Source organism: Aedes albopictus, chromosome 1, assembly GCF_035046485.1.
Source record: "Aedes albopictus strain Foshan chromosome 1, AalbF5, whole genome shotgun sequence".
In the NCBI taxonomy this organism is placed as follows: domain Eukaryota; kingdom Metazoa; phylum Arthropoda; class Insecta; order Diptera; family Culicidae; genus Aedes; species Aedes albopictus.
In genome coordinates, this window is record NC_085136.1 from 23,306,553 (window position 1) to 23,333,547 (window position 26,995).

Below are 26,995 nucleotides of genomic sequence, written 5' to 3' on the forward strand. Positions count from 1 at the left end.
AGAGATTCCCAAATGAATTTTCCAAGGAGCTTCTGAAGGATTTCCCGAAGGAACTCATGGAGGAAACCCCAAAGGAACTCCTGGCGGAATTCCCGAAAAAAATCTTGGATGAATTCGCAACGGAAATTTTGAAGGAATTCCCAAAGGAACTATTGCAGTAAATCCAGGAGAAACTCTTGATGGAATTCTCGAAGAAACTCCCAAAGAACTTCTGGAGGAATTCGCTTACAACTCCTACAGGGATTTCCAAATGAATACCTGATGGAATTCCTGAAGAAATTCCCAAAGTAACTCCTAAAGAAATTTCCGTAGAACTCCTGAAGAAATTGCCGAGGAACTCCTGGAAGATTTCATGAAGAGCTGCTGTAGATACATATTTGAGGAGCTCCAGGAGAAACTCCTAAAACAACTGCCTAAGTAATAGTAGAAGAAATTCCCGAAGGATCTTCTGGAGGAATCCTTGATAAAAGTTTTGGATGATTTCTCTAAGAGCTCCTGGAGGAATTCCCGGAACAACTCATGAAGGGATTCTCGAAGGATCTCATCAAATAATTCCCGTAAAACTCCTTAAGAACTTCTGGAAGACTTCCCGAAAAATGGTTCCTGGAGGAATTCTCGAAGGAACTCTTAAAGAAGAAACTTCAGGGGGAAGTCCAGAAGAACTTCTGGAGGATTTCCCGTAATTTCCTAGTAGATTTTTCGCAGATCTCCTTGTGGAATACAAGAATAACACTTTAAGAAATCTTTGTAGAACCCTGGAGGAACTCACAAAGAAAATCTCGAAGAACTCCTGTAGAAATTTCCGTTAGAACTTCTAGAGGCATTTTTCAGAAATTCTGGAGGATTTTTCGTGAAACTCCTGGAGGAAATCCCGTCGAGCTCCTGAACCTCTGAACTAATCAGAGGTCGCTTATAGTGAACAATCATGTTATGCGCAATCAAACTGTCTTATAGGTACATCATATATCCCTTATATTGTTATCGTTTGACCAAAACACATGATACACATCTTTGTGAAGTAACATATAAGTTAGGTGAGATAACCACCGCCGAATGATAATCAAAGAGCAAATGAAGATATCAATAATTTAACTTCTGAATCACTGGTGATTTGAAATCGTATGTGATGCTTCTCAATTGCACTGGACAGTATACAGGGCGACTCATACGTCAATCAACCATAGGTATGCAGTTGGGGAGCATACCAATGAATAGGTGCGTTCTGGTAACGTCAGTGATCTGAACATAATTCACATATCTTAATTAAATAGATTTCAAATAAGTAACTGCAGCGTGCATTAGCCTCCCAGCGTGAACACCGAACTATGTACCCCTAGGTACAAGAAAAAAAAATCATCACCCATAGAAACTTACTCGAACTATGCTGCGGACTCAGGTATCGCTTCTGCATAACGGTCATCCACTCGTCGCGATCCTGCTCGCTATGCGACGACAGGTTGTACGTCGTTCCGGTGAGACCTGACCTTCGCCCCAAACGGTGCCCATATCCGCACGCTTTACCCATCCAGGTGGTTGCCGAGGAAAATCTCCCCCCTACGGTTTCTCATCCAGCGGGTACATGAGATTCCGGTCGTCCAGATTGTAGTTGTCGGCCGTTGGGGTCCCGTCTTGAGGTGCCAGCCCTCCCGGGCGGAATCGTGCGTTAGGTAATCGATCAGATCGCTTTCGGATGCGCTGGGGTACGCAATCTGCAACCAGTGCAGCTTGGCTCATCGGATCGCCATGTTGATCTCCTTTGAGTCATCGTGGCAAAGTAACGAAGCGTATCGTCCGCATGGGATAGGAGAAATTGCGCAGCTGGTAACGATTGTCGTCCTTCTTGCCACGGTTCATCAGAAAATTTTCCATGTGGTAGGATGTGTAGGCGGGTTGATTGTTCAAGCAGAACTCCAGCTGTTCGATTTGGTACATCCACACTGCAAGAACAAAAAAACGTAATCATTTAGCTGTAACGTACTAAGACGTAACCAAATTTACTGTGGATCGTTCTCCGGGGACCTCCGGTAGCGGGCGGGAACGCGCATTTCGTACTTTTGCTTCGACACTCGATTGTCAACTACGATCGTCCGTTCCAGCTGTTTGTCCTCCAATTTGTTCAGCGTTAGGTTTGCGGGTGCCCATGTTCCGGTGTACGGCATAGCATCGTGTGCAGTGGAAGATCCGGAGTTGCCAAATCTTTGCGGGAAATTCACGTTCCTCCATACTGTCACGAACGGTCCTTGAACGTCGCGAGGGAAGGACGCTCGGTCTGGTGAACTACGTACATATGGTGGTGAGGTCATCATCATCATTACTACCGGAGGCGGTCAGAGTTTGCCACTGATCTGCGAACAGGATTCAATTTACGGTATTAGGCGGCAGCATCACCACTTGGGAGTGATTATTCCGGGGGACACACTTAAACCAGGTTGTGAACAATCAGAAGATGTATATTTTATACGCCAGAGATGTCCACTGATCTGTGGAAGTTGGTCGGATCGGATTAGCAGCGGGATACCTATAGTGATCAATCGACCAAGCGGTTGCTGAAATGATTCGTTTCTACTTTGCGAGGTCAGAACCGCTGGCACGTTGAATTTACCTATAATAATCAAATATTTATATAATAAACTAAGAAATAGTCGCAAAATATTACAAATTACCTTTAAAATAGCGACGAAAATATCCAGAAAACGCTAAACTCTAAATTAAAAATGGCAGCTTCATTCTGTCTGCGTGCGGGTCGATCACAACAATCTGCGCAGTGTTGCGAGATGCATTATCGCATCGTGGGGAATGCGATATCGCATCGACTTTGTGTAAACGTACACATTTTAAACGCAACCACTTGGTTGCAGCTGTTTGTGTGTAATATTCACATCCTCTTGATGCGAATATTACACAGATTCAGTGTAAAGGAGATTGGTTGATCTGTTTCTGTGTAATATAAAGACCGATGTGATATAGCATCAAATTTGTGTAATTTTGTATATGGAAATCACGCTTACATCTGAGAATTGGTGCATCGGCATCAATTACATCGATGCATATTACATTATTTTTTTCTGTGTGTTTATTATAAACCAAGTTAAAAACATAGCCAAACGATTGAATCTAACGCTCAAATTTATCACCCTCATCTCACACATCCACCTGCCAGCTTCATCCCCCGAGTCCAGCATACAACTAGAGCTGCAACAAGTGCAAACAACTTGAGGTCAACTGGAGATGAGTCGGTTGGGTCAATATTGAAACGGTTGCCGGTGGTCACTGAGCCGAATAACATTAGCGTTGGGGAGAACCGGGGGAACACTATTTTGTGGACGTCGGTGATGTGGCTCACAACGTTGCTTATTGTCCAGCATCCGGACGACACGTTATGTTTCCGGCAAGGTTCCCGGGAGGAACACAAAGCGAGCAGTTGGCTTTTGCCACAACACCTCAACCGAGCCAATGCTTTCTGAGACATTAATCATTTTCAGGGAATCTATGTGTGCAGCGAGGTGTCCAGCGTGCAGAGATGGCATTTCACCGTAGCGATTCACTGCGGCGTCAGTTTATCGACCACACTGGGGATAGGAACATTTTTCACCACACCAAGAAGCCAGTTTCTCTTGTTTTGGGTGGTAGGTAGACCAAGCGCTAGTGCGTGCTCTTGCTCGTCCGCCTTGGATCGAGTGTGGCTCACTCTTTCGCGCGCATCGCTCTCCGGCGCTCTCCCGTGTTTTCACCCAGCAGTCACCGAATTATCACCATGGTGTCGCCGGGGCGAGAACTCTCCGGCGTTTCACCGCAGCGCGCACTCTGGCGCAAAAACCTCACTGGAGCGCGCACCCGGGTGATTTTTTACACTTTCACCGAAGAGAATTTTAAATCGCTCTCGCCGCACTGTTGTGTGGCCTAGCGCTCAGGGAGCTAAGAGATTTATTTCTACCCACCAAGCTTGCGCGCATCCGAATCGCAGTGGTGGATCCACATATAAGAGAAGGGCTCCTGTTCAGATGCACAGCGTGAGTGGTGTATTTTCTATTTCTCTTTCCCACACTGAGGATATGGACATCTCTGCCAGCGTGAAATAAAAATAGTTGTGAATACGGTTCATAATGATTTTGAGAAGACACGCTTTTCGTAGATTTCACCATGTTCTGTCTGGCCGACGTTGGCAGTCGTGGAAAAAGCCGAGGAAAAAGCTTATGGAATCAAGGATTGATTAGAAAAAGCATTTATTTTTTCAAATAGTATCGGATCCCTCTTCCGTAATCATTCATGTAATCAACTCAGTGCGCTCTCCGGTCATCAAAATAAAAATTTCCGGGCGAAGGGCGAACCTGCGGAAGCATTCTTCCAACTCAGTTGACTTCCGTTGTGGAACGATCCCGACGTCCTTCTCATCAAAATATTGGGGTTTCTGTTGAGAAATTGCACTTTGTTTCGTTTATTCAATTTGATTTATGGCTATGCTTACCATACTGCTCAATCTCAAGTGAAATCTATCACAGTGGAATTAATAAAACGGCAAAATTTGTTAAGTGCCCTTAACATACTGGCACTTGCGCTATTTTGTATAGAGAAACCGTGAGAGAAACTTTGGTAATGGAATCTGAAGTGGAACCCCAAGAAGCTAAAGCCATCGAAATTATTTGTTTTTGTTCACATTTGATAGCTCACTTGACAGTTTGTTGACAGGATGAAGAGAAGTGGGCGAAAATATCCGCATATATCCGTTTCTAATCGTTCTACCGTCTTATCCCTCTGGTTCGACACGTTTTAATACGACACTTTTTAATTCGTACCCCGCTTATACGACACATGTCGAATTAAAAAGTGTTCAAATGTCACAGCGATGTACACTGTAAATGCAAAACAGTTTGATATTGCGCTTATACTCGCACCCGCAGCAACTCCTCTTGCAGCCGCAAATTTCGGAAGTTCTGATTTCGTGCTATTCAACACCCAAACCGCCTGGAGGCCAACCGGAATGAACTAAGGATGGCAACAATCGTAGAAAGAACGAGTTTTTCATTCGCGCCACCGCAATATTTGATAAAATTATGTTTCATAACGAATCCGGAAATCAAAACAAAAACAAAAATAGAGTTGCCAAATTTCAATGAGCATGGTGGTGTAGGGTGACCAGTTTGTCGAATTAAAAGTTTACCCCGGTTATACGACAACAGTCGGTGTCGTATTAGCGGGGTAATACGGTATCCTTTTTGAAAGCGTTCACAATCTTCTCTATCCCTTACCAAATACACCGAAAGTAATCATAACGGTGATATCCTCTGAGGGCTTTTCAAAAGACATGGTAAGATTTTTGGAAAACGGCTGGTGCCATTCCCCTCGGGAATTAGTGTTCTTGCTGTCAAACCCCATATAGTGGAAGTTTATACTTTTAAATCTGGTGACCCTGTTCAGTTAACCCACGTGGTGGGTGTAGAGTACAATCATTAGCCCAACCGAAAGCCAACACGTAAAGACGTGTCCGATTCATTGTAACCTAAAATAGTTAATAAAGTTCTTTCTTTTGTATTCCGCATAAATCTCTTGTTTCGCGTGTGATTTTCCGCTGCACCTAATTTTCCCCCACGAACGCGTTATTCTGCTGCACGCCACGGTGTACAGAAGGTGAAATATTCCCGAAATCTGACAGTTTTTTGATGACGTAATTCAAATCGTTCATATGTGATCTACACGGCCAGAAAATTCGCTCATTTTGGAGCTAAAGTGGGACAACTCAAAAATGAGTAAATTTTATTTCCAGCGATAGCACCAGCGGTGTCATGGTAGCGATTTTTTTCGCAGTCAAGTTCGCAGATCGTGAACAATCCTCGGGTACCCACTTTACGTAATTTATGTTTAGTCCCTTATTGTCAGAGCTGTCAGATCAGTGTAACACGCTAAATTTAATTTACACAAAAGGCAATTTACACGAAAAAAAATACACGGTTATTAATATTATTGGGTACCGGACTGGACACACAAAATTTGATCGTTTTCTTTGGTACATCGAGGTCTTGAAATTAGTCTATGATAGCACTGGCCCAAGTGCGAAAATCTCATCAGTTTAAGTTGTATAATATTTATTCTTGCTGTTGTGAAGAATATTATACTGCTTAAACTCTATGGATTTTTGCACTTGGGCCAGCGCTATCGCTGGAAATGCAATTCGCCCACAAAACGACAATTCGACCGCTTGGGAGTGTTGTCGTCGTCGTGATGATGCTTCCCGAAAGCAATGTCAAATTCGTTCGGGGTTTCAAAACATTGGAAAGAAATTCATTATTTTTACAGTCAGATTGAAATTTACGAGTAAATGAGTGTGATCCGAAGGTATAACTGTTTATTCTGAGCATAACAGTATTTTTTACGGCAGTGAAAAGTAATTAGAAGTACGATATATCTGGGTCTGAAAATCGTTCAGGCGAAGTGGATAGCAAATCTAACCTAGAATATCCTACAATTCTAACCTCAACTCCTCACTTGCACAAGCCGGATCTCATTTTTCACGGAAATGGTGGAACAAAATGCAAAACTAATGTACGTGCGACCGAGGGAATTGAAAGTTCTACCATTCCCACTTAAAAAAATTGTCGGATGTGGGTTGTAAGTAGGAAAAATAAAATAATTCTCCCAACAGATTATGTTGATAGGTATGTAAAAAAAGGTAAACATCATCAGTTCGGTAGTTGCGCTACCGAAACAAAGATGGGTAACAGTATGTTTTGTTTTGCCCTTGAAAGCCAATTGGGTTCTTTAGGGGTATCTAGATTATTCCATAATCGGAATCTCCGTCCAAAAATTAGGCGAAATCCAAAATTTCATCGTTTTTGATGGCCGGGAACTATTTTTAAAATGCATTTAAAGTTTGTATGGGGAAATTTTTTTGTTCGGGATGAACTGTCATTTTATCGATTGAGCTGTCATCCTATCCACAAAAATAAAAACTGTTTTGTTTATTTAACCATCAAAACAAAGGTATTGTAACGCAATAAAATTACGTTATACTCAGACAAATGAGCTCTTTCTACTAGGATATAGAAAATAGCAATATTTTCTTCACTAAACAACCCAATTTACTCATTTCTGAGCTGTTCCAGTTTAGCTCAGTTTTGTGTGAATCTTCGTCTTTTTCATGGCTAGCTTTGTCGGTGTAATGAAGAATTACAGAAACAAAAGATCTTAAACACAGGATTTTACTATTTCAAGCCTAACTTTACCAAACACCGTATCTAACAAAATCCACGAACGGAGAAAATCGAAGGGGAAGCAACTCATACATCGAGCCGCAGACAGACGTTCAAGTTTGACTCAGCAGCTTCATAGACTAATTGTAATTGTAATTGTAATTGCAGCTTGTGTAAAAAATATGGCCGCCACAAATTGCCAAGTGGCAATCAGCGAACAGATGGCCTTGCAGATGGCGTTATGCCTGGTTTACATGGAGCAAGTGACTTGATTCAAGTCAATGGAAAATGCTCAATTGAATGCGAATTGAACGTGTAAACACCACCGTTCATCTCAGATGAGCAACTGACTTGACTTGAACGAAAGTTGAACATGCTCAACTTTTTTGTTCAAGTCAAACGAAATCATCTCACTTGCCCGGTCTGAACACGCGATTCATGTGAGTTGAATTCAAGTCATCTGTCAAATGAGCTGAATTCAATTCAGTTTGCTTACGCTCCGTACGAGTTGAACAATGTAAACACTTGCTTCAATTGAGATGCATTCTAGAGCATGCAAGTGGACACCCAAGTCATTTGCTCAGTCTAAACACGTCATTCCATTGGATTGAACATGTTTGAGAAGTTTGCAACTCACATGCTCGTTTCAATTGAACAGTCTAAACCTGAGTCGACTTAGCTGAGGCGACGTTCGTATTCAATCGCTGCTTCACATGTGCGTTGCGACCAACAACTGTCACCACGGTCGTCTTCCAGCCGGATGGCGCTAATAATGTTTCCACATAATTTGTGCAGAGTAAATTACTTTTATTTAATGTATAAAATCTTTTGCACAAATTAGTGCAGGACTCTTGTCAAATATTTTACACATTATTACTTTTATTTTACATAGATTTGCTTGAATAAAACTGCATTTGTATGAACTTCACTCGCATTGGGAAATCTTTGTGAATGTGACACAAATGTAGGAATGATTTTGACAGTGTTTGTTTTGATTTTATTTTTCGGTGGGTGGTGAATTGGGTGATAAGTAAGCGGCTGGACGCACGTGGTTTCTCAAACTGTCAACTGCACGCGACTGCACTGTGGCAATCGGTTGCCTAGGTGTCGCTAGTGAAAATTTACATAGAAAATTTGAATAAATTTGTTCGAGCTAGAACGTCTGTGTGCGCCCTTGTCTTTTGTCAAAATGGATTTTTTACGGGTTTTACTGTTTTATACTTGATGGTTAATCGTCTCGCTGTATGCCCTGAACAGTTCCCATGCTGCCCTGCAGCGCAGTGAGGGAAATATTTTATAAGAATGTAATTTCAGCTACACCCATATAAAAACTTGATGAAATGAAAGTTTTTTAATGTGGCAGCATGTTACATTCACTTTTACGATACTTCACTAACATTTGATAAATTTTGTATGATTGACCCAAAATGAGCGGTGAATGGCGACCTCACGGTAAGATTGAAAAGGACGACAACAAGATCGATAAAAAAGAATATATGACCCGTCTTTTTCGTTATGTGGTCTGTCAAAATGAACTGAGAAGTGTCAAATATTCTTATGGCTTAGCGTTGTCGGTGTAATGAAGAATTACAAGAACAAAAGATCATGAACACAGGATTTTACTATTTCACCAATGCCAACCCTGATAAAAAATATCATAAAAATACGATAAATTTTATTGTTACAACACCATTTTTTCGAAAAATATTCACCATTAAACGTATTGTAATTTACACAGCACACTCACCATCACCCCTATTGTTCTATACCATTCGGCGAATGGTAAATGGCACTTTTACAATAAAAAATGGTGGTCGTTATGTATCTTAACCATAAAATTTTGAGAAAATTTTCATACACTTTTTCGCGAAAAACAATAGAATGCATTGTGTTTTTATGAGATATTTTTGGGGCAATTTTCAAAAGAAAACAATATATCTTAATGTTTTTTCAGTGTTCTTACAATACAAATACAATTAATTGAATGGCGTCAAATGAATCGTTGTTACAATAAAAATACAATAATATTTGTTGTTGCTTGTAAGCAGTTTTCGCTTTTGAAAATCCATAGAATTTATATTTTCCGCTAACATTTATATCCAGCATTTACGAGCACTAACGGCCGCCAGAATGATATGCACATTTTAGGATAAGAATCAAACACTCTGATGTCTGTCTGGTATGTATTGCTTGGCAGCTGTTGATCTATCTTCAATCTTTTCAAATAACTGCCAAATATCACAAGTCAGACCTCAGGTCGTATGATCCATACCATAAATCGTTCACAATTCATGTGGCCATTAGTATCTGTAAATGCTGGGGAAAAATGTTAGCGAGAAATATGAATTCTCTGGTTTTTCAAAGGCAAAATCTGTTTACATAACAAATATTATTGCATGTTTATTTTAGCATCGGTTCAATTGACCCCATTAAACTAATTGTATTTGTATTGTTATCAATGATAGTTTACTATCTACTAGATTTCTTTAATTTATTGGAAAACATTAGAAAAATCATTGTTCATCTTTTTCTTGTCGTAACATCCTCACTTGGCTAAAACCTGATTTTCAGCTAGTTTTCTATAAGTACTTCCTCAGTTATTCATTGAGAGCTTCCTCTGCCAACACGGCTTGACATCTGTCAGTCGTTGAAGCTTAAGCGAAAGATCTATTGTATTTAAATTTTAAACGAAAACTATAAAAAATATGTCAAGTGATTTTGTATTTGATTATACAAACATGATCCAAGCAACAATAATATTTATTGTTATTTATTTGTTACGAATTGTTTTTAAGTGTAATTGACAAATAAATTCTTTTTTAATAAGAAGTCCATGAGAACTTTGCAGGCACTTTTGCAACTATTTAAAAACAACTTAAATTAATTTTTACTAATAGTAACTTTAAATTATTATAGAACTATTGAAAAACAATCGAATCAATTAATCACTAATAAAGCTAATTATTATTGTTTATTATTGTTTATTTTAACTTCAAATTTTGAAAGAGGGAAAAACCCCTTTGAGTGATTTCAACATTACAAAAACGAAATCTTTCTCAAAGAGGCACAAAACCTCTTTTATCTTTTCAAATAACATTACAATAATAACTTAAAATTAAAGGCTCACACGGCAGTTGCCATAGCAGAGCCGCAATCTTGAAGGAGGACAACATGCCATATCGTGAAACGAATCTTCAGAAATCCAGAAATCCTCGTGGGGGAGAGGGTAGGGGTCAGGGATTCACCAAAAACGAATCTTCAAGGCTGAAAATAAAGTATACCAAAAAAAAGGGAAACAGTATCAAACGAAATATGCAATATCATTTAAAAATTTGAATAAAAGTTTTAATATGGTTTCATTTTTTGTGCCCAAAATATCCCGAATAGATACAGGAATTGGAAAACCTGCTGTAATAAACTAATAAAGCTAATGTTCACTTATTGTACGAACTATAATGGGTTTGATTTCTATTGTAAAAAGTAACAATATATCTACTATGTGTTTTATTGTGAACGATAAAACCAGTCATATGTTAATAATATTTACCATGTAATGAATGGTAATTTTTTATCCGGGAAGTCAATAGCCAAATAATTAACTCATTCCGAAAAAAAGATGAATGACGGACGATGGGAATAATAATCCGAAATCACGGTGTGTTAAAAATTTCACAACTCTTTCGCATGGTTGCAAAATGTTTGCATTATCGCGCCGTGTGTGTGCGAATTCTCCAAAGATAAGCCCTTTGCTGATCTTCTCTGCATTCGAGCAGATGATGATGACACATCGCGCACCATGTCGAGCATAAAACTGCTCGAAAGCATAAAACATTCGCCTCCTGCACATCGGTTTCGACGAAGAGGTGGCGAAGTGGGTGCGAGCGAGTGGGTGGTGAACAGGTCGCCCGCGGTGCAGGTTCGAGGAGTTCGAGTTTACAACACTTCCAGCACGGCAGGCAGCTTTGCTTCGTCCTCCGTCGTCGCGGCGATTTCATTCAAGCTTTGGTCACGGTTCGGACTGGTCGTGTTTCCTTCTGTGTGTTTTCCCGGCGTAATAAAAACGTAAAGTGAGTGTTCCCGTGCGGTTGGTGGTTCTCTCTGGTGTCCAGTTGTGCAGTGTGTGGAAGTGGGGTGTGCTACTACGTGTTACAGATTACCTCCGGTACGTGTGTGTTCCGTTCCTTTCGCTTCGCTGCGGTTGTTAGGGCAACGCAGTCTCTCGGTGCTCGTGTAGCGATCGGTGTGTAATTAGGCGCCTTGAGAGGCCTACTAGATCAGAGTAATTAGCGTGCGGAATAATTTTCATATCGGACTGCGCTGCTGCTGCTGACTGCAAAGGGGTGAGAATGCTGCTTGCTAGAACCTGCCGTTCGGAAAGAGAGAGGGGGTGTCGAAATTGACGATTCAGGGGAAAAAGTAAAATCGCGTTCCTTTGCATTTTCGCACATCGAGATCGAGAAAACCTGTTCCGATCCGACGACGACGACGACGATTTGATCGAAGAGAGCAATCTCGTGAAGCAACACCACTGAACGAAAAAAGCTGTTGTGTCACATACAACGCAGCCTAGTAGGACTGTGGTGTGTGCCTTCTCAACCGACTCGCCACCAAACAACGGACACGGCCAAGATTTTTGATTACGCGTACGGCCGTCAAGTAGCGAGCGCTAGCCAGCGAGCCTAGAAGCGATTTAGTCGGAGAGAAAACGGAGTAAAATGCACCTCCTAAGGAAAGGCTCGATTTTAGCCTCGAGAACGTCGGCTCAGGCGTAGCGTTATCCATCAGATGAGAGCTGGGATTTGCAGAATTCGAAGGAACTGAGAAATGCGTGGTCATTAACCCTAAAAGGGATACCTTCATGGCCTCAGTTTTGTCACCTCACTCAGTGTGTTCCATCAAAGACGAGCTCTGAAAGGCGCCTTTTAGGGTTAAAGACTTAATACATCTCATCACAAAGGCCCATATAGCCAATGCAGTAAACGCACGGGTATTCAGCAAGATCATGCTGAGGGCGGCCGAAAAACTTTTAGTTATCCATGCCTGCCACACGATGTACGCATGCAAAATGATCATTGACAGAGGAATCAGTTAATAACTATGGAAGTGCTCATAAAACAACACTAAGCTGAGAAACAGACTTTGTATCAGTTGGGACGTTACGCCAAGAAGAGAAGAGGATACATCACATCACAGCATTTATTTCGACGTTATTAGCTGCTGCTCAAAGGAATTAATGCACATTTGAAAGGTTCTGATTTTCTGCTCTGTGTTACTGCAGTCATAATTTAAAGAGTTTAGGCACAGACAAACAGACGTATAACTTGGAACAAAATTCGATAAAAATCATCGTCACGAAAATATTGCGCATTTCCCACCCCACTGGACCCCTTTCGCAGTTAGTATAACTGCGGGATCGTGAATAAAACTGCGATTTTGCATCGAATCGTGTCGGTGTCTTCTGCGCACTTATGCATTACAAAGTGCTGAATAAGTGCGCAGAAGACACCGAAACGATTCGATGCAAAATCGCAGTTTTATTCACGATCCCGCACTTATACTAACTGCGAAAGGGGTCCAGTTGGGTGGGAACTGCGCAATATAATCGCTCAATGCTAATTATGCAGTGGTACGCAAACCCACTGAGTAGATGGTGGTAGTTAGCAAACGTCAAACAGGAGCAAAAACGAAGCGAGCGCCATGAGCAAGCGATTTGCGAACTACGGAATATTTGAATAATCGGTTAAAAAGGGAAACGATGGGAAGTGAGTAGAGTGGGACGTCTGTTTGTCTGTGGTTTAGGAGTTACAACAAGAGCCAGCCAAAACTTTGCTCATTTTCTGGTAGGAATCAAACGAGCTGAAGGATCTGGCCTGTGTCGTTTGACAGTTGAACAATATGATTGATGATCGATCTTGTCGAGCAGCTGTCAAACGACAGACAAACATCAATTCGGCTTATCCCTATCAGAAAGTAGCAAAGGGTACTTACAACTTAAGATTTGTGAGCGAGGAAAGCTATGGATGTTTTGTTCCATTTTGTTAGAGGTTAAATTTGCGAATAAGAGTTACCACGTTCTTGCAAATTCTTGCAAAAGAAATGTGTAAAATAGTTATTAATCCTAAAAATCTTGATTAAGAAGTCAGGTAATGCTATCGGTTATTGCAATAGTATTATTTCAAATTTCAAAGCTCAAATTATCAGGATGATATTCAAGTGAGTCGTTTTCCCGCAACGACGCATATTAAACCGATTCCTCCATCGCTCGAAGAAGTGATTTTCGTGTTCTCTTGAGCGAGAGATTTTTCTTTCGTGTTGTCGTGAAGACCGATGACGAGGCTAATCTCGCTGTTTTACAGGCTGCGCTAGCATATAAGTTAGTCCAGATTACTATCAATGTTTGAACGTTTTATAATATTGACTTAAACAACAGTATAGAATCAACTTCAGGTAATCGCTTTCAGACTCTCGATTGTTCGAATTTCCAACAATCACAGCAGGCTTCATTCTGTTGGCCCACTCTGTACAGCACCAGCAGTAGCAGCCTGCTTCGATCATTCTGATCGCCACCCTAGCAGTATGTAGCAGCCAGCAGTCCGTGTGTGTCTCATCTCTCGATCAATCGGCCTACTAAGCTCAAGTGAACAACAACTCCACATCTTCAGGAGAGAGAAAACCAGAAATTTATGCACGATTAACGCGTGGATTTCGATTCCCTTTTCCGTCCGGTTCCAAAGTCCAAACCATCGATCGATCGGTATTATTCTCGAGAGTGATCCGTAGTTATACCCGGGGGGAGGCGATTGACCTACATTATCAACCAACATATGTTGTGAAGAATCGCAGTGATTTAAGCTAACATCCATCCTTATCTTTCTTCCGACCGAAAAGAGGACATCATCATCTACATCATCCAAGCAAGCCGTCATCGTCAACGTCATCGTCAGATAAGGCGCAATAATAAGGACGCGTTGCCGCTTTTCTACGACTCAATTGGATTTCGGTAAGTACACCTTGACCTCCTATCTAATTGATCCTGGGGCTGGGACCCATTATTGCAGCCTTACTACCTTCACCTTCCTCAACATCAATTTCGTCTGGCTGGGTTGTAAAAGGATGGCGGTGATTACATCGTCTGCACCTAAGCAGCCTACTGCAATCCAACACACACAGCTCGCAATGCACCTCGTTCGTTCCCTCGTTATCTTCGTACACCTTCTTCGACCGATTCGGTACCTTTGGTCATTTTTCTGCTTCTGCTTCTGCATCATAAAACGCTGAAAGTAGACCTTCGTCGAACGAACTCCGATAAAAGTGTTCGTTTCCCTCGTATACCTACCTATCTTTTCTTCGCTTCGGTGGCTTTTTGGGGTGCAATAGCTCTGATATAGCCATGCAGCTAGCCTAGCCGCACAGCAACATTCACCTGTTGCATTTATGCTCTGCCATGCCGCACTCATACCTTCACAGCTGTGCTTGGGCCTGCATGACTGACACTGTTAGATAAGAGAGGAGTGGGAGCAAACAAAATCGAAGATTTATTCGATGGTCGTAGACGGTCCGTTGTCAGGTTGGTGAAAGCGCATTTGTGCATGCTAGGGAACGACCTTAACCTTGGCAGATGTGGGCAGGGCAGGTGTCTGACTCTGAAGGGTTATCAGCCAGTAGGTTCGTTATGTGTGTTGGTATTAATATGGAGTTGGGTTAGTTGTACTTGTATTTTTTGGGTGAAAGCAATCGTAACTATGATGCAAAATCTAGGGTTTCTACTCTAGATCCTCAAATCGGAGTTACACGGTACTCCCAAAACCTTTTGATTGCAATGATAGAGTTGTATTGAATTGCTTATACGCTCTCTGAAAATTGTAGAATCAAGATTTGGTCTCTCACAAATTTGCAATAGTTCTTGGAGGAAATTATAAAAAGGAACCCGAGAGTAAGCCCTGGTGCAATCAAGCTGAGATGCAGGCTTTGTCAAAGAAGAAGAATCCTGAAAAAATATCCGAGGAATCCTTGTACGAATCCACAGGGGAATATCTGAGGCGAACTTCGTGATTGATTATAGCTACAGGAATACAAGAATTGAAAGGTTCTCTGCTCTATCATTTTTGTTATTTGTTTGTGAATCCGGTTTGTGGGACTGATTTGGCATTAATATTGATATATTTCTCCCAATGACTAGCCACCAGCTTTTTGCGAAGACATGCAAATGTTGGGATCTACAACGGATTAAATTTTATAAATACAGCTATTTGAATATATGATTCATAAATGCTTACCTTCAAGGGCGGCACTTAATAGCAAACTCACTTTTTTGTACTTTCAACGCGAACGTACATTGAAGTCAGCCATATGATGATAATGATCGAGCGGCTGGGTTGAAGATGAAAAATGGAACAAACCAAAGTTTGGTTTGTTCGAATCAACTTTCAAACCAAAATATTAGTTGTTTTTTCTCCAACCAAAATGTCAGTTTGATTCAACCGCCACGTTTGTTAAACTAACGGGATATGTTAGTTGTTGTGTATGTTTGTAGGAACAACTAATTAACTGGTTTGTTTCAAACTGAAAACGTTGATTAAAAACAACAAAACTACAATTTGAAACAATTATTTTTTTAGTCTGTGAATCAACAAACGCGTTTGTTGATTCAAACTGACCTCATTTTTCTCCGTGAAAGATCCTAAATATTCGTTTGCAAACCTTGTCGGCCATATTGGACCATTGGATTATGATTCAATGTTTGCGTAACTCCGTAAACTACTTCACCAATTGCCTCTGTGCCTAGTGCCTCTGTTGGAATAATCTCAGAAATAAATATATTTCAAATTTGGTGTCGGTGTTATGTATATTCGTCTGTACACAAATGTAAGGCTAACACCGATTAAACTTAAGATAAAAAATACCAACCTGTTGATCCAGTTCAAAAGTTTTGCACAAACTTAACCTAGAAATGGTATCGCTTTTGAACAATCTCTTTCTCCACGAGTATTTACCAATCATACTCACTAATAATGATGAACAGCGCTTGGCGCGCAAAGGTTATAGCATTGGGCGATACAAATATAAAGATCAATTACACACTAATATCAAATTGTGTACTTTATCATTTAAAGCGTTTATTTGGCATGTTTTGCTTCATAATTGTTTCATGAATAGTTTCTGGAGGAAAACTTGATGGAAACTTGTTGCACGCTGCAACCCTGCCAAGGGAATTTTTAAAAAAATATTTGGAGAAATGTCCTTGAAAATTATTGGAGAAATTTTCAAATTAATCCATGAGAACATTCCCTTGAATTTTCCAAAAAGAATGCTTAGAGAATTCCCGGATGAATGTAAGAGTAGGGTGGGGCTAATTTTAAAAAATCTCTCCGATATTTGATTTCCCAAGTGGAAAGTGATCTACTAGTCGAAATAAGTGAGCTGTACTATAAATGAGCGATTTCGGTTGATATTTAGGGGTGGCGCAAAGGGTTCAAGTGAAATTTTTGCTAGAACAAACTTTCAAAAAACACTTAAAATTTAATTCCTTCAGGAACTCCTCCAAGAATTCCTTCAGAAGTTTTTCCAAAAAATCCTTCAGGCAATGCTCTTAATTGTAATAGCATTGCCTGAAGGATTTTTTGGAAGAACTTCTGAAGGAATTCTTGGAGGAACATCTCAGGAAGAGTTCCTGGAATCTTCCTTCAAGTTGCCGAAGCCGAAGTTGCCACTGGAGGCATTTCTGAAGTAAACTTTGTGGGGGAATTCTTGGAAAAATATATCGGAAAAATTCTGAAAGAATCCTTGAGGGAGTTTCTAAAATTCCTTGAGGGAAGTAGGGTGCGTGTACCAATTATGGCACTACCTAAGGGAAGCTATTTATACAAAAATAACGAGAGGATCAACGAATGTCACCAATATGTTAAAAGATAGCTGAGCTAGCATACTTTACAGGAAAAATGTAGAAACGGAGCCAAAACTACTTTTAGTATTTATTAAAGCGTGTGCCAATGATAGGAACCCTGTACCAATTATGGCTACATTTGTTATCTTCGGTTCCTTTTCGCACTATTTGCATGCATTCCTTATGGGATTAGCCATAATTGGTACACTATGGCGAAAAAGGGTGCAAGGAAGCCGAATTTTTAAGGAAAATGATTTATTTCTACCATGATTTGAGCAAAATGTAGAGTTTAAATGAGTGCGACCATCTTTTGTGAACGTGATCTGTTGTTCACAAAATTTTTCTTGTTGATTTACATCGTTAAATGGTGAAAATCAACTATGGTGAATAATTGGAACTATAGCCATAATTGGTACACTTACCCTACCTGAATAAATAAAGTGCAAGCACTTTTAAAGAAATTGCCATAACGTCCCAGCTGGGACAAAGTTTACTTTTCAGCTTGGCGATCTATAAGCAATCCCGCAGTTATTAACCAAGTGCTTTCTTTTCTAATGACCGTATTTGTATAATGCAAGGCACGAAGATGCACAAGGAAATCAAAGAGGAATTTCTACAGGAACCTTTGAGAAATTTCTGAGGGTACTCTGTGAGCAATTTTTGAATGAGCTCTGGGATAGATATTTGATTGAATACTTGGAGAAATATGTATTAGAATCCATTAAGGTATACTTAAGTATATCATTAAGAGAGGTTTTTGAAAAAAAAATTTGATGTAATGATTTGCAAATTTACGAGAACGAAACCTTGGAGGAATTCGTCAGAGAATCCTTCTAGGAATTCCTGATGGATTCGTAGGAGGATCTTTTAAAGAATTCTTTAAAGAAATCTTTTTGGAATCTCTGGAGGAATTCACAAGGCAGAAATGTACATATAAAAAAATCAACAGATTCTTGGGGCATTGAAAAAATTCCGTTGAGGATTACTCGGACAAATACGTGGAGCAATTTCTTAAGGAATTAACGCAGAAAGTCCTGCAGGAATCCTTGGAAAATTTCCAATACTCGAGAACTTCAGGGTACATTTTGATTTAAATGTGCGGCACAGTGCGCAAAAAAGTGCTTACCATGACAGTTGCAAATTTATGATCTGAAATGCGATGTTTAAATCGAAATTGCAAGAAAACGATAAGAGATAGAAGTTTGCTGTCGAAGAACGAATTGTAGAATGAAAAAGGGACCACAACTTTGACTAAGAAAGAATTTTAATTTATTACGCATGTTTCAAAGATAATTGACATAAACAAATTAAAACACACTATTTTTAGCTATTTTGTTCTAGAAAACTTAGTTATTTAACTAAACCAATCGATTTAAAGATGTCATTTGATAGAAAGTTCAACAATCTTTTGAATAAGGGTGAAAAAACTGCGATAAAGTTTGACCATTTTCAAGTTATAGCCAGTTAAGGTAATAATAGTACAAACATGGAAAGTTCAATAACTACGTAACGATTGAGATTTGACCATATGCGTAGAACTTTTTTTTCACCAATCGTGGTCCTCTATCACCCCTTAAAAAGTTTGCACTCATGAACCTAACACCCTGTATATATATACACTCCCGTTCAAAAGTTTGGGGTCACCCCCTCAAAAACATGTCATTTTTTTAGGCACATATCTCCGCCAATTTGCGTCCGATTTGAAAACCCTAGATTTCATTCAAAAGATAATAAGTCAAAGAAACTTTGAACATGATTTAAAAGAAACTTTTTCAAAAACTTTTGTATGTAAACTTAATCCAAAGTTGCCAAATTTTCTAAAAAATGAATATAAACTTACGGCAGTGTCGCTGGAAGTTTTCCATGTTTTACGATAGTGACCCCAAACTTTTGGCCGATACAGCATTTTAAGGGGTGACCCCAAACTTTTGGTCGATGACATCGAGGATTAATTTACTTAATAACTTTTTTTCTAGATTTTTTAGCTAAGTTCTGTAAAAAGCAGTTGAAAGCTAATAGAAAATAGGTCATATTACCGCTCTCATCTTAAAACTTGGTCGACCCATCTTTCAGCGACACTACCGTAAGTTTATATTCATTTTTTAGAAAATTTGGCAACTTTGGGTTAAGTTAACATACACAATTTTTTGAAAAAGTTTCTTTTAAATCATGTTCAAAGTTTCTTTGACTTATTATCTTTTGAATGAAACCTAGGGTTTTCGAATCGGACACAAATTGGCGGAGATATGGGCCTAAAAAAAGACATGTTTTTGAGGGGGTGACCCCAAACTTTTGAACGGGAGTGTATATATATAGATTTTCCAAATGCCGCCTAAAGAACTATTTTATCTTACCAACTCCATGAGATATAAGCATTTCAAGCCATTGTTATTTTTAAGTCAAAAATGCTTATAACATGGGAATGACAAGACTTAGCAACATGCAATGTTCTGAGCAAATATGCGTCAAAATCAAATAAAAAAGTTATTGTGAGAATACCGTTTTTGGAGGGATCACCTTAAGTCAAAACTTAAAATTGTCCTACTATGTTCAAATTAGGAGATAAAAGGTGTCTTCGGCAAAGTTGCTCGCAATAGCATTGTCTACAACTTTGCTGAAGAGTTTGATCGTATATGACTCAAAATTAAAAAGTTCTATTCCAGATTTGAGTTAAGACGAGCACCACCCTAATCAAAAATGTTCGGAAAATATGCAGCAAACAAATGCAAACCACTTTAACAAAGTTAACGATAACAGATATAGGGATTTTTTCCTGGTCAAACGCTGATTCGGACATTGTGCATTGTCGTAAGCACAATTTATTATAATGGCAAAGGATTGTTATTGTAAATGCTTGCTGGTTCCATGTATTCTGAAAGAATTTCCTTACTTTTTTATGGCGAAATTTTTTTTGACTTCTGGTTTTCTGAATTATTTTGAATCTTGATTTCGAATAGGATTTTTGAAATAGTTCGAAGTTCTTTGGTAGAGTTTGAATTTCTATTGAAGTTTCCAGAACATTTTTGTCGGGATCCAATGAATTTTACTTCTTTTTTCGAATGTAATACTTATTACACGTCACGGATAACCCCGATTTCATGGCATATTTTGATTCTATCGATCCAGTGTTGCTAACTCGGGGAAGTAGTGTTTGCTTTATATAGGTATTTATTCTTTCTCCATCCATTGGAGCACGATACGACGACGGTGAAATGAGCATAGTTGGTATACGATTGATCAAATCCATTTTATCAGTCCTGTCGTGTTGGAAATGAAAATTAGGGTGGTTATGTACAACTTGGAAAGATAACGTTTTTATTGTTTAGCTATGATTGATTTTAAGTAACACCAAGAATACGTTCTTATCTGTCACTGAGAAGATCTTAGAAATTGATAAATCTCTTGTCTCCTATCACAGAAAAACAGACGTAACTCTTAGAGGAAATTCATCAAAAACTTTTGCCCGGTATCTTTTCCATTAGCACACTGCCACCTGTTGGTAGAACCGCGCGAGATACTTTCGGTCATGATGGATTTCGTTTTGACGTTAGTCTAACACGCACACTACTACACAAATCGCCTGAAATTTTCGTTTGCATCATTCAGCATGGTGTACACTGAAAAACGTCAAAGCGATCGAACATTAGCGTCTCTGGTGGAAGAATCGCGCAAATCAAATGAAATTTGAATTGATCGTTGGATGCATGTACCAAGTCGTTTTGAAGAGTGTTACGTCTGTTTGTCTGTGCTATCATGCATCCAGCACGCTAAGGTAAGTTTACCTATTTTTCTAAAATATGGGTAAATTTTACTCAAATTTGCGTAAACTTTACGCAAATATGGGTAAATAAAACTCATATTTTGGAAAAGTGCACATTCGCATTTATGGGTAATATTTACCTATATTTGGGTTACAATTACTCTTATTTAGGTACACATTACCCATATTTGAGTCTTGTTTACCTATATTTGAGTATCATTTACGCATATTTGCGGTTGTGCACTTTTTGGAAAAAAGGTAAACTGATCTTAGCGTGAGAGAGGCAATAGTGTTAAATCATTTTGACATGTTCTGAACGCCGCTGAATGATGCTAACAAAACTCACAGACAATTTTTGTTTGAGATTATCGGTATAACTTTGTCTGTACTATACCTTTAAGAGGCGTGGAAGGCTAATGACAAGACCTGTTTATAGTTTTTTCAATGTTTTAACGCAGATTTTGAGCCAATAAGCACACATTAAAAAAAAGCCTAAAATATGACTAGAAGAGTTCCCAACATCGTCGACACAGGCACCCTAAGCAATTCGATACATCGTATGCGACTACCTATTTGTCGACAAACAGCAAACACTCCGTCCAAAGGCAAGCAAATCGATTCCGGCTTTGCCGGGGTGCAATTTCCATTCCACTAATTGAAATTCAATAGCGTGTTCGTCCATAGAGTCCATAGAGGAGCGAGCGGAACTGCCTGACACGGCACGAGGAACGGATTCAGTTCGGGGGCTACCGATGCGCGTTGTTATTATCACCGCCCGGTGCGGTGTATCGTCGCTTTACGTTAGTTGCTAAGCTAATGTCGGTGCTAAGCTATGCTGGAGATCACGTACGCACGTATGCAGATTCTAACGATCAAGTTCGAACGCTGCACTTCTGATCACATCGGCGGTGCAAAGGTTATGGGCCCTTAATCCGCTGACCCGTCGAAGAACTTTGATCGGAAGAAATCCGACGACGACGACGAGGATCTTCCTAGTTAATCCAGTTGGCATGTGCGATCGCGGCGATCAAAGCCGGCAACTGCGATCGCGTGTGATTCATTTCCGTATCGTCCGTCAACAGACAGAACGTTGTTGTTGCTAGATCGTTTTCCCGTAAAGCGATTACAAAAAAAGCTCCGTCCGTCGTCGCTTTATTGCTACTCATTTGATTGCTAAGTCTGGCCTGAAATTGCTACCTTGATGATGGCGGAATGTTCTCGAGCGTTCCATTCTGGCTAGTTCTCAGTAGGTTGGAAACTCAACGTGTACGTTGGCTAAATACGATTATTATCAATGGAAAAAAGCAGTCAGGTAGTGAAAATCCCCAGAACAGATAAGTCAGCGCCTTCTTTGTGACCGCAACGCTTCCACGTCACCGAAAAATCAAAGCCTCTTCGATTGGCGCCAACTACCTACAACGACTCGATGACGACAAGAGCCATGTCAGCGTTATACTTACGATTTAAAGTGGCTTTCGGTGCCTACGTGATCCATTTTTTTCCGCAAGCGGCGCTCTCGTCATGACGCCCCGGACACACGGGTGCTCTTTAACCTCTCGCCACCTTGTCTGCCGGTTCGTCAGTGCTAATTGGAATTGTATATCGTTCCGCTGAACCGGTAGTTTTTGTTGCCTGGTTCGGGCGGGACGACGGGATGGATAACGTCATTTGTGCCTGCTAGGTGGCGCATGATACCCCCGATCGCTACAGGCGTTGCAGGTTGAGATCATCGAACGAGCAATCGAAATAGGTCAGGTATCGGCAATTAAGTGTTGAACACTGTCGTGATCGTGAGATTGATCGCACTTTCAACATGCTTGCCATCTTCAGTCCTGAAGTTCTGGCTAGGCCACTCTTTAAGTCTCCATTGGATTAATCTTGAAATTTCGAGTAAATACCTTTCGGGATATTGGCTGGATTCATCCAGGAATACAGTGATAGACATTCGTTTAGCCGAGGCTAAAAAAATCAAAAAAGTATCAGGAAACTCATACAAAAGATTTTATGATAAAACTTTTTTATCGTAGTGATAGTATATCTAGTACTGTTTTATAAAAATGTGATACATCACACTTACATATATACTGAAACAAAAACGAGGGTAAAAACCCTTCAAATGTCATTTTTTGCCTAGACATTCGTTTAGCCGAATTGTACAATTTTTAGAATTCCATAATAAAAAAACTATCAAATTTCGAAAAATATCCAACAAAGTCATTTTGTATGGTGATCTGCATTATAGATCGACTTGTAAATCATGAATTAGATCGTTTTTGGAAGTGTTGCCATATTAATTTTGCATGCATCTCATATAAATATGTCATAATATTTTAAATGTTTCTCAATTGAGACTTGATGTAGTTATTTTTATTGGAAGTGTTTCAAAAGAATCCAATGAAAGTTTCATGACCAAAGCAGGTTGAAATTTTGCGAAAAACAACGTTTTTAACAGAAAAAAAATAGCACAAACCATCAAAAACTCACGTATTTAAGTATTGTTCTGATGAAATATGATGGTTTCACTTGCATAAATCACAGCGTTTACTACTATTACGTCTTCTAATAGCTCCCAATATCTTCTAGACTGTATTCTGGCTGAAATAATATACATTGGACGGCTCATATTTCGAGAAATGACACCTAATGGCACCGAAAGTATTCAAATTTCTAGCATGAACTACTTGTTTCAAAATTTAGACATTCTTTTCAAATAAATAATATTAAAAATGAATGTGGTTCACAACTAAGACTCATTTATTATATATTGCTTCAGATTGAATGAAATAAGCCAATAATTGAACCAAATCTTGTATTTTTGTATGAGCATCTGCTTTTGAATAAACAGGGTACATAAAATCTGACACTTCTTGCAGTTTTTTCACTTTGCAGTCTTCTAACTCATTTAGTAATGGTAGTATCAAACAGGTATACTCCACAGTAGGGTGGCCCACGCTTATATGAAAAACAAAAATTTCGAAAAATACCAAGTCTTACCTCCTAAATCAGTTGTTTTGGACCCCCAGAAGCTACGTTCAAAATTTGAGCAAAATCGGTTGTGCCTAAGGGGGCGCTCAAAACGCTTGAAGTTTGTATGGGAAAACTTGGCCAAATGTATGCAGAAATTTTAAGTTTTCGAATTTTGCCGCTAGGTGGCGCTGTAGGCGTTCAATAATCAAACCCTTTGGTGTTATTGTAGGTGATTATATGCCAGAGAACTTTGTCGAAGACCGCGAAGTGATCCGACGGCTGTGAAAAAAGTTATACCCTAGGCAAAGTGAGGCAAAGTATTGAGATTTCATTATTGATATTATTCCTTTACATGTATTGGAAAAATAACAATAAAGTTTATCCTCACTATTCCTAGGGTATAACTTTTTTCACAGACGTTGGATCACTTTGCGGTTTTCAACAAATTTGTTTGGCATATAGTCACCTACAATAATACCAAAGGGTTTGATTATTGAACGCTTACAGCGCCACGTAGCGGCAAATTTCGAAAACTTAAAATTTCTGCATACATTTGGCCAAGTTTTCCCATACAAACTTCAAGCGTTTTGAGCGCCCCCTTAGACTCAACCGATTTTGCTCAAATTTTGAACGTAGCTTCTGGGAGTCCAAAACAGCTGATTGAGGAGGTAAGACTTGGCATTTTTCGAAATTTTTGTTTTTCATATAAGTGTGGGCCACCTTACTCCACAGGCATTAGGGCACGTATTTATTTCAATGCAGAACTATTTATTTTAGCTTTTATCAATCCCATTTTAAAGTTTAACCAACCAAAAACCAATATACTTATTTTTTTCATGACATTTTATGCAATAATTTGAACATTTCTGACAATAATTCTGTGCCGTATTTTCAAAACGGCTAATCTAGCTTACGTTTGAGTGTTTACAGAAATCAGTTTTCACAAATAAATTTGTTTATCGTCGCTTCTCCTTATCGGGACATTTTTTTATAATATTTCTCTGAATTTCACAAATAAATAAACTTTCAAGGTCAAATATTTTGCTAACACGTCGTCATAAACTAAATGCCTTGGAGTATATTCTCGAAATATACTCACGAAATTGCAAAAAATCTATTGAAAACCAATTTTTCATTTACCTCGGCTAAACGAATGTCTAGGCAAAAAATGAAATTTGAAGGGTTTTTACCCTCGGTTTTGTTTCAGTGTATATGTAAGTTTATCATCATCATCATTTTTATAAAACTGTACTAGATATACTATTACTACGATAAAAAAGTTTTATCATAAAATCTTTTGTATGAGTTTCCTGACACTTTTTTTGTTCTCGGCTAAACGAATGTCTATCACTGTATACTCCTGGAATCTATAGATTACTCCTCGGCTTTACTAGCATCCTAGCTGAATTCCTTTCTGATTTAGCTGGAAGTTTCCTCACGAAATTCTGGCAGTACCTATTCCTTTCGGAATTCTGTTTGAAATTCTCTCTATATTTATATAGAGTTCGTTCCGGAAATTCCTATGAGGATTTCCCCGAAATATCATCCAGGATTGATTGATTGATTTAGCTTTATTATAGCGACTTTCAGCCCTTGGCTGGTTCGTCTCTCATTCAGAATTCTTTCTGGAATTCATTCCGGGTTCCTCCTTGGATTTATACCGCAACTCTTTCTTTGTAGTGTTTCGCAGTTTTTTGTTTGTAGAATTCTTCCCACGATTTCATCCGAAGTTCTTTCTTCAACTTATCGAGGATTTTTTTAATGAAGGTTTGCCAAAGTTATTTTTTTTTCTGAGTTTCTCCTAAGTTTGTACCCAGAGGTTTTCCCAGATTTTTTTTGCTTATTCGTTTATTTGGAAGGCTCAGGTGGTTTTTCCCAGATTTGTTCCTGTAGGGTGTGAACATAGTTTAGTGTTATTCCCTTTCCGTGTCCTTCCCCTAGCAAGCATCAGTGGCAGTCAGCACCATGACGACGATGAGGTTGTCGTGAAGCTGCATCATTGAGAAGAGGAGCTTTGGCGGAGCAAGTCGCTTTCATCGTGTGGTTCCGTATTATGCCAAGTGATTCTACTGAAGTTTGCTAAGATGGTGAGGAACTGATTGATCCAGTGAGTTACGCAAGATTCACAGTTCTTGCAGACATTTTTCTAGCGTTCTTCCCAGAACTTATATTGGGTCTCGAGATTTCTTTCGGAGGTCTCAAAATTTCTCGCAGGATTCCTTTCGAAGATCCTTCCAAAATTATTCTAAAAAAGTTCCTTCAGGGATTTCTTTTAGTGGTTTTGTCGGGACGGCTTTCCAACAGCTTCTTCCGGGACTTTGGCGAGCTTTCTGGATGAACTCTTTCAAGGATTTGTTGCAGCGAATTTTCCGAGATTTCTCTTAGTAGTTTTCAGACTTCTTCCAGGAATGCCTTTAATATTCGCTCCAGGGATCACTCTCAGGATTAAAATTTCCGTGATGTCTCAGTTTTTCTCGTTTTTTTTCGAAGTTGCTCTCGGGATTTCTCCAATACATAGCTAAACCCGAAGTGTCCCATACCAGCATTATTTCCGACAAGCAGGTACTCCGAGAAAAAAAATCCCAGCAAGAACACCTGGAGCAACTATTAGAGCCATCGCTAAAGTAACACCCGGAATATCCGGTAGACATTTCGAGAAGAATTCTTCGAGTAATCCTTGGAAAATCTCTAGGAAAAACCTCAGCAGGGTCGCTGCAACAACTTCTTGAAACAACTATACGAGGGAAAGGCTGAAAAACTTCTAAAAGGAACTCCATCAGAAACATCAGCACTGTATCCTGCACGAAGCTAAGGAGTTATCCAAAAGAAATTTCGACACCCCGGAAAAATCGTGGAAGATAGTTCATGATAAATTCTGAAAAACTCTGAGTGAGAGACATTTGGAGAGTAAAACCGGAAGGGAGGTTTCCGGGAGGAACACCAAGAGAAATCTTATATGAAACTTAAAGAGAAATCCCGCGAGGATCTTCACGAAATATCCTGGAAGAAGCTCCTGTAAAAACTATGGGTGAAACTCTAGGAGAAAGCACAGGAAAATTTCTTAAAGAAATAGCAGGAGCAACTCCAGGAGGAGGAACTCTGGAAGCAACACTGCAACAGCTTCTGAAGAAATCCTGAGAGGAGCTCTAGTAGAAAACTTAGGAATAACTCCAGTAGAAATTCTGGGAGGATTCCTGAAGA

At 39.5% G+C, this 26,995-nt stretch overlaps 1 protein-coding gene and 1 pseudogene across 5 annotated transcripts in view; one reads left to right on the plus strand and one right to left on the minus strand.

Moving 5' to 3' along the window:
* Positions 1-26,995, plus strand: part of LOC109417220 (NADPH--cytochrome P450 reductase) — a 350,731-nt gene that overhangs the window by 258,611 nt on the left and 65,125 nt on the right. The window contains exons 1-2 of one of the 5 annotated variants that reach the window (XM_062844223.1): positions 11,083-11,346; positions 14,073-14,184. The exons of 1 other annotated variant lie outside the window; for it this stretch is intronic. The gene's annotated coding sequence lies outside the window, so the exon portion shown is untranslated. Of the gene's footprint in view, positions 1-11,082; positions 11,347-14,072; positions 14,185-26,995 lie in introns of those variants that run through there. 3 more of the 5 variants (XM_062844224.1, XM_029855335.2, XM_029855337.2) reach the window with 3 other exon arrangements.
* Positions 600-4,553, minus strand: LOC109400032 (arf-GAP with dual PH domain-containing protein 1-like; annotated as a pseudogene).